The following is a 6,688-nucleotide window of genomic DNA, read 5'->3' as shown; positions in this document are numbered from 1 at the left end:
GACCCTGGTCGAGGCTCTGGTGCCAGCTGAGCTTTGCTCCGGTGGAGGCCCCGGTGCAGTCCCGCTGGGGGCCCCAGAGCCAGCTGTGCCCTGGTGTAGCTGCCCCGGAGCTGTGTCTGTAGGCACACGTAGGGTCTGTGAGTGTCTGACGGGTGTGCACCCCTCGCCCCTGCCCTCAGAGCAGCTCCCTGTCCCTCCCGAGGCCGTGGCAGGCCCGGTCTCCATCCTGGGAAAGGAGAAACACAGCCCTGACCCCCCCCTGCCCTCCCACCTCCCTGCAGCCGCCTCGCTGCCACCTGCCCGGGCACTGCTGGGGAGAGGCAGGGGGTCCCTAACGGTCCCCAGCAGCTCCATGAGTCTGAAACGCTGTAAAACCGCTTTCAACTCTGTTAAAGCTTTTTTTTCTTAAAAAAAACCCAAAAAACAACCCATAAAAAGAGTTCCCATGTGTGTTTGAAACAGACTTGTGAAGGGCCGGATACCATGGAGCCTTTGGCGTGTTGCTTCTGTGTGTCTCCCCACCGCTTATTTAAACTAATTATATTAGAAATTAATCTCGACTGCCGTGTGCCATTTCTCATCCCGGATGGTCACACAGAGCCGGCGCCGTTGTGGGAGGTGAAGGATGTGATGGTTTAAGCAGAAAAAGGTCTTCCCCTTGCCAGGGCAGGCACATAATGAAAATTGAAGATTTTTCTTGAGTTGGGAGCGGGGGAAGTTGTGCTCTGGAAACACACTTCAACGATATAATGATGTGCACACAGGTACCTATTAAAATGAGGCCTTTTGGGTAAAAATACACACTTCTCCACCAGGTTAATTTTTGTTCTGCTTTACTCATCTCAGAGCAACCATGATTATAGACAGCACTTGTTAATGCGGGTCTCGGAGCTGCCTCTTGCCCGGGCTGTGCAGGCAGCGTGGCCAAGGGGCTGTTTTTGGAAAGCTCCGGCTGGTGGAAGAGACCTGATCTGCTCTCCTGGTCCAGAAGGAGCCGTGGAGCTGAAAATGTAAGAGAGAAATATTCCCTGGAATAATTTGGGTGCGGAGTGGCAGCGCTTCCCCTCTGTGCTTTGCGGTGTCCGTCTGGCCACGCTGTTCCCCGGGGATCTCGCCTGGGGACTGGAGTTTATGGCGTCTGGTGGCTTTTTCTGCAGCACACGTGGCTTTTGCTGCGAGATGAGATGTTTTTGCCTTTTGCTGGGGAGGAATAAAAGGTCATTGCCGGAAGGAGGGGGGCACTTGGCTGAAATCTGAGTCTCCTCTTTCTTCTCCAGCAGCGTCAGTCCTTGGGCGTGCGGTGGCTCCGCTTACGCGCGAAGGCGAGGGGCTCGCGCCCCGCGGGCCTCGGTCGGCGTGTTGGGGACACAATCGCTCTCAGTTCGGCCTCGCCGGCCACCCGGCCCTGCCGACCCTCCTGGCTGATCCTTCACGCAGCGGCCCGCGCCGGATGAATCGCCCCTATTCATGGAGCGGCCGGCAGAGTTGAGCGCTCGGCTGGCAGGGACGGGCTCGGCGTGACGTCCGCCCGCCCGCCGCAGCGAGGGGGTTACGCTCCCGCCGGCAGCGGTAACAAATGCTGGCGTGCGTGCCAGGGCAGAGGGGAGGGAACTGATTGTGCCGGGGTCATGCCCTGCTCCTCAAATGTCAGAGGAAAACATGTGTGGCCCTGATGCCGCTGCTCTGCCATCGCCGCCGAGGGAGCAAGCTTTGTTCCAGCCCGGCGGGGCGGGAGGTTGCTTTGTGCAGTGTTTGCTTAGTTTACACGTGCGTCTCTCTCTGGCAACGGGCACCGTTAAACCCGGGACAGCGTTGATTCAAACCCCTTTTTTTGCAGGGATTGGCTGTCACGGCCGACCAAGAGGATGGAGCTTCATCCTCAGCTCTGTCTCGCAGAGCAGGCTGGGGGAGCAGTGGGTAACTCTGCCTCTAGTTTTGCTTCTTTATGCTCGTTACCTTAATTAATTTTTTGCGAAGGCCTCTGAGAGATCCCTAGAGATTAAAGGGCAAAGAGGCTGTTTACAAGCAGGATGGTAAAAGCCTCCTGAGTGGCGTGTGGTTAATCCTTTGCTTTCCCTCCCTCTTTGTGAGCACTTGACAGGTCGGGGCTCTGCGCCGGGTCTGGGAACACAGCAACACCCGATGTACCAACACGGGGCAACTGTGCTCCAGAGAGCAAAGAGTAACCTGCTGGTGACAGAGCCTGGATTAAACCCCCAAATTCCCGACTCCTGCACCTAGGCAACTAGGCAGTGCTGTCTTTCTAGGCTAAGCTTTATTTAGAGCAGGAGTAGGCTTGTTTTGGGAAACAGCCTTGCATGGCCAGATGAGATGTTTTCTAAATCTTGGCAGAGCTCGGTGGCTTCTTTTAGGCTTTTGCGACAGGGATTGGGGGGTCTCTTGAACATCCCCTTCCTCCTCACCGCTCACCTGTGGCACTGCGTTTTAGAGAAGAGAGGGGAAAATACCCCAGCAAATACCTTGTCCATCACTCCTTTTTAAAAAATAAAGAGAAATAGAGCGATGGCTTTTACCGTTTCATCACCCTCAACTGCTGCAAGCGTCTAATTTGTGACCGTCTCAAGGAATTTCTTTTAAAGGTTCGTGGAACCACACAAAACTAAACGTTGTTGCAGCCATAACCAGGCTCCCAGATAACCTCCTCTTTTGGTTTCCCAGCTCCTGCAGGTGATTTTACAAACGGGAAAGGGGGTTTTAGAAGCGTGACAGCTCGATATCGGAGTGCTGCCTCTCGGCACCGCTGCAACAGCTGGTATTTACTGGGAGAAAAAATATGTTAAGCAAATGTTGATAGTGAGGCAGTGTGAAGCACGTGTTTTCTTGTTGCACTGCAACGTATTATTGGTCTGCATGGGGGGTTGCGTTGCCGGACTGCTAAACCATATGCCTCTTGGCAGGGAGCTCTCGCTAAGTGGACTGAGGAGCTGGCATCGATTGAAAGTCGGGAGTGGAACTGTGTGGTTGCGTGATATCGAACTCCCCAGATCGTTATCGGGTGCGATCCAGAGTTAATACGAATGTGTTTTCTGAAATATTTAGGGATGGAGGTGAAGAAGAGGAGGATGGAGTTGGGCTGCCTGTCTGGGGAAGGAGGGTTGGCGGGGCGGATTTATGCCTGAAGGGGAGAGCGCGGGGAGGCGGCAGGCGTAGCTGGGTTGTAGCGTACGGGTGGGTTTGTTGGTTATTCATTTTGGTTTCCGTGTTTTGGAGCTGTGCTCTGGCCACGGCGGGCAGGTGCGATGCAAACACAAACCAAGACGCTGTTTTCTTCCCGGTGAATCAATATTGATATTTTTCGGAGCCCAAATCGCCGTCCTGGCGTGGTCAATGGCAACGCTCCCCCTTCTCTCTGGGTTTCAACGATACCAGCACAGGGTAAAATTAGATTGGATGAAGCAACCGGATACCAAAGCGATGAACGAGGTGCGCGCAGCTCCCAGACACCTCCCTGCGCGGCTCTGCGGCGTGCAGCACCCGTGCGAGAGGGGTTTGCACATCCCCAGAGGTATTATCGCAGTGAAACCGAAGCGCTGGCGTGCCCTCGGTGAGCCGGGCACCTCGACTCGCCACCACATCTCCCGGCGTGGAGCAACCGGCAGGAGCCACGCGCGCCCCGTCCTCCGCCGTGGTGGGAGATCGTGGCGCCCGGCGTGGTCCTCGGAGCGCAATTAGCACGTGGTTATTTCTTAATTATTATTTTTTCCGCCTTCTTTGTACAGGTAGCTAAAAACCAATGTTATAGTTGAGCCACAACCGTGTTTCACAACCATGCTTAAAATGGATATTTTTGTAGCATAGTCAGGGCCTAAAACAGCCTTGCAAAATTCTGCTCGCCCACGCGCCTGGCGTGAGTAATTTTCTTTTGATGGGTGAGTAAAATATCATTATTTTTTTCATGCTCATCTTGGAATGGGTGGGAGAGTAGATTCTGACATTATTTTTGATTTGCTTAACACTGACACCGCGCTTGGCTCTGTGCAAGATGCAGAGCTACGAGCAGCCCCTGCTCCGAAGAGCTCGCCGTCTGTGGGCACACCTCTCCGCTGCTGAAGTTGAGGAAGGTGCCTCCTTTCCCCGGGGCTGACCTAAACCGACATAAAATGGATGTTTACATCTTCTTTTATTCCTTCTCCCCTGCTTCAGGGGCTCACCCTGACATCCATTTGTGGCTTAATGCCTCTGAGTTCACAGGGACGGGGTTGAAATGCAGGGGAGAAGCGCACGCCGACGGGGATGGACGCGTTTCTTTCCGAGGGAGCGTGTCCCCACATCGCTCCTCTCCCTGCCTCTCGCCACCCCGTGACCTCCCCTCTCGTCTCCAATGAAGAGAAAACCCAAACCAGAATTTGGCGCACAGTCTCCCTCGACATAAGCTGTTTGTGATCCGTTTGAATAATTTTTTCCTTTTTTTGCCTTCGCGCTGTGTTTGGAGCGGTTGCTATGAGTTCCTGCGAGGCGGGGGGAGCGGGGTGGGACGGTGCATGCAGTTTCCATGGACACGGTGTAGTACAGCGAGGCATCCGGAGCGATGCTCGAGATTAATGTCTAACCCTCGTCTGCCTTCGTGCCTTTCTCACCTGGGCAGGGCTGGGATCCCCCGCTGTGTCAAGGGCTCTCTCCGGGGCAGCCCGCACAGCCACGGATTTGTGGCTTTTGATGATTTTTAGGAAGCCCAAAGTCCTGAGACTTGTGGTCCAGGTGCCCAGCGTTGGTTTTCTTGCCGTGCGTGCCCTGCCAGCCTTCACCACATTGCCTCTCCTCAGGTCCTGTGCAGCACTTTTTATGGCTCAGGAAGACTAATGAGATAATTAGTCCTGTTTCAGCCGCTACTGATGGTTGTCACAGCTGCCCTTGAACTTCCAGGGTTCTCTGGTTTTCCCGTATCACATCACGGAAAGCTCCTTTCCCAACACCGACCTCTTGCAGTGATGCTGCCCTGAGCGCAGAAGGCACGACGTGGGGAGGAGAAGCACCCTCCAGCCGTGGAGATGTTCACTTCGATTCCCCCGATAATGGCAGCGAGGAAGTGAAAGTTATAACCTCCACGTTCACATCCTTCCTCGGATGTTCCTGACCTTCCTGTTGATGTTTGTGGGAACGCTTTGATCTCTCCGGGATAGCAGCTAGTCCCGTGAATTACAGTCTCCTGGCTGCAGTTACCCCTTGAGCCGGGTCCTTTCCCAATGCAGGAGCTTGGCGTGGCCTGGGTGAAGGGAAGGACGCGCCACCGAGCAGAGCAGGGCTTGGGGAAGGGCCCCTGCCTCTTACAGAGGGAATTTCTGGGGTAATTTAGGGCCAGTTTTTGGTTTCACGGAGGATCGGGTATAAATGGATGGTTTTGTAGAAGCCTTCAGCACGCCATGTGCTAAAATATTTGGGAAGACCAGCCTCGGTGGGTTGGGGTCACCCCTCACAGCGCGGGAGGCTGGGTGTTGTCCTCCTGCCTGCAGGCAGAGAGAGGTTTCTTTCCGGTGAAAGAATTGAGATTTTTGGTGGAAATTCAAAGAGTGAAAAGCTCTGGCGGAAATCCAGGCTGCGCTGGCTTGCTGGCGCTTGGGGTTTCGATGAAAAATAAAATTAAAAAAAAACACCCAACAACAACAACAACAACAAAAAAAAAGCCCTGAAACTTTCCACGGGAAGCGGGCACTTTTCAGAAAACATTAATTTAGTTGGCGGTCTGACGGCGGTGGCGTTACCGATAAAAACTGGTCGTTACCACCAGTTCCTACCACACTGAGACCTGCGGGTCCCTGGCCAGCACCGTCTGTGGTAGAAATATTGATTCTGATGGTTCACAGTCGCCTTTTCCTAAATGTTTGGGTGATTAACATCCGTCTGTCCGTCCTCCCTTCCTTCTCCAGCCCCTGATTTGGCAGCAAACAGCTCAAGAGTCCCCAGGGGCAGGGGTTTATGGGCTATGGGTGAAACCACTTTGTGTTTATCCTTTGTTTATCTGCGAGGGGGGTCTTCTGGGGCCTGATTTCAACCCCTTTCCCCCGTAGCACCTTTCATCTGAACATCGCTTTGCGATGTTCAGATGAAAGGTGCTACGGGGGAAAGGGGTTGAAATCACCAATTATTTATCCCCTGTGCACACTCCGGACACTGGCCGGGCTCCCTCCCCACCACCTGCTCCAGGCTGGGGATGGTGCTGAGGTTTGATGGTCCAACGTAGCAAAAGGACCATCCTCTCCTCCCTAAAATTAGCAGTGATTTAGTCTGATTCACGCTGGCAATTCCTGCGTGCCTTCGTTTCAGGGGACTGGCGGAGAGTGGGAGGGGGAGCTCTATGTTTTAAACTCCAGTTCCCCGCAGACCTCATTGAGCTCTATTCCCCCCCTGCCTGCGAGGTTTGTTTGCAACTCTCCTGTGCATCCAGAGGAGAATTAACTGCTTTGGTGTGTGGCCCTGGGTTTGCACATGGAAAAGCCAAGTAAATATATGACATTGCTGGGGAAACTTCAGAGAAAATTAGCCACAGCTTCTCCCACCTTCCCCTCCCTGGGGTTCCTGAGCATCCCCGAGTAGAAGCTTGCAGGATTTTCTCCACCCACACTTTTTTTCCTACTTTAAGCTCTTCCCACCCCCTCCCTGCAGTGCTTCGCCCTCCTCCCTCCCAGCTGAACCCCACTGCTTTCCCAAGCGACCTCCCCGCGGGGGGGGG

Source organism: Athene cunicularia, unplaced genomic scaffold (assembly GCF_003259725.1).
Source record: "Athene cunicularia isolate RWA unplaced genomic scaffold, athCun1 SCF_61, whole genome shotgun sequence".
Classification (NCBI taxonomy): Eukaryota; Metazoa; Chordata; class Aves; order Strigiformes; family Strigidae; genus Athene; species Athene cunicularia.
Note: the sequence above shows the minus strand (reverse complement) of the source record.